The sequence below is a fragment of the Micropterus dolomieu genome, linkage group LG17, assembly GCF_021292245.1.
Source record: "Micropterus dolomieu isolate WLL.071019.BEF.003 ecotype Adirondacks linkage group LG17, ASM2129224v1, whole genome shotgun sequence".
NCBI lineage: Eukaryota > Metazoa > Chordata > Actinopteri > Centrarchiformes > Centrarchidae > Micropterus > Micropterus dolomieu.
Window position 1 is genome coordinate 36,903,791 of NC_060166.1, and position 2,011 is coordinate 36,905,801.

Consider the following 2,011-nt stretch of genomic DNA (forward strand, 5'->3'; position numbering starts at 1 on the left):
CTGTGATCTCTTTTAAGTCACTTTTAAAAACGCACTTGTTTTCTTTGGCCTATAATTAAGGTTGTTTATGTATGTGTATCTTTGTATATACATATATCTATATGTATATGTGTGTGTGTGTATGTTTATATGTCCTTTCTGTTGTTTATTTTTGATAACTCTATGATTGCTTGTGCTTCTCCCGTTCTAAGCTGTTCTTATCTTTGCTGTACTGTTCTATGATGTGCTGCTATGCATGGTGTTAGTGTCTTTTAATTTTGTTGTTCTGTAAAGCACTTTGGTCAGTCATTGGCTGCTATAAAATGTGCTATATAAATAAAATGAACTTGAACTTGAACTACTGTAAGGGTATTACGCAGCTATCCGGGGGAGGAAGGGAGTCGGGACCAGCTGTCCTGAGATGAAGGCCTATCAAGGAAAGTCTGATAAGAAAACTCTCTAACGAGCATCTTTCCCATGGGAAACTTCACCTAGCTGTAATATAATAAAATAATCTAATACCACACAGTGAAACACTGATCTATTCTGATGAAGCATGCAGAGTGAAACAGTAAACACAGTAAAATATCAAATTTCCATCACAGCCTTTCTAGTCTTTTCAAAGCGCTTTTACGCAACACTCACCATCAGCGCGTCGTTAGCACCGGATGTTTTTGAAAAGCCCCTGATCTCAGAAGGATTTTCAAAAAATAAACAACAAAAGGCCGAAAATTGAAATTTTCATTTCAAAATAACATCTGTCAAACGATCACTGCATTGACTGCGATAGTCATATTAATTATTTGTCCTGTTGTTGAACAGAGCATCGCTTTGGACATCAGCCTGTTTCTTTTCTTTACACATCGGTATTTATTAGTTTTATAGCGATGTCCGACGGTGAGAGTGTCGCCGGTGAAACTAATCTTTCACTCAGCAGCTACCAGCTCTTATTTATTTTTGAGATGCACAGAGAGAGAGAGAGAATATGGTGGATAAAATAGTTCTGTTGGGCTTTACGCAGAATTGAGCCTTCAAGTCCTTTAAAACCACAGTGAAACAAAGATCTGTTTCAAGATACAAAAAAATGCGTTGTGCTCAAACAGAAACTAACATTAACTTACATTCATACAGTGGTGGTAAAGTGGCAACCCGCTCCCGAGTCACGCAGGACGCACAGCTTCCTCTGTGTGCAAGTTTACCTGCTTCAACAACGAGCTGCTCTCGTGTTACTGTCACAATAATTCTTTGCGTTGTGAAGATTATTTAGATGCTTCAGGAATAATCAGATTGTTTTGGCAGCCTGTGCTGCTGCAAAACAAGCGGTTTGGTTGGCTATCTCCATAATAAAAGGCACAGGCAACAAAAGTTTGGCTGGGCAGCAAAAGTGATATTTTAAAGTGATCTTACAAACACCTTCATGGAGATTTAAAAAGGAAACAATTGTATAAATAGCTAAATTACAGATAATCAGCGTCTTCACTGCATTTGCAGGAATAGTTTAATGGGCTACTTAAAAAAATAAACTCATCAAGTTGCCTATTCTAGACATTTTTACTCTTGTAGCCTTTCTTGACTTTTCCTCATGTGAACACATAGGGGCTGTGATCCTGCACAACAAAACATGCAAGAATTAAATCCCCACATAACCGTGGATAGTAGTGGTGCAACGCGGTATGGATCCCTTCCACACGGTGCGGATTGATTTCAAAGTTTATGATGATTTATCCCGTTTGACCTCTCAAAATATCCTTTATTCTGAAAATGTCAGAGAAGTTCTGTGCAGAACTTTGAATATAAGCAGAATAACTGCTGAAACACAGTAGCTGTTAAAGTCCAGGAGTTTGTAACTGAATTAAAACTGATTTATTTTATTATTGATGAGGTAAAAAGGTGCCGCATGCACATTTAAAGAGGTTACCTCGATCAGTCAGGCCTGTGTGTGTGTTGATTCAGCAGTGATGATATTGAAAGTTACATATCTGAAAGCTGAGAGCTGCTCTGCATTATATTCAGTTACAGTTTTAGATTTTAA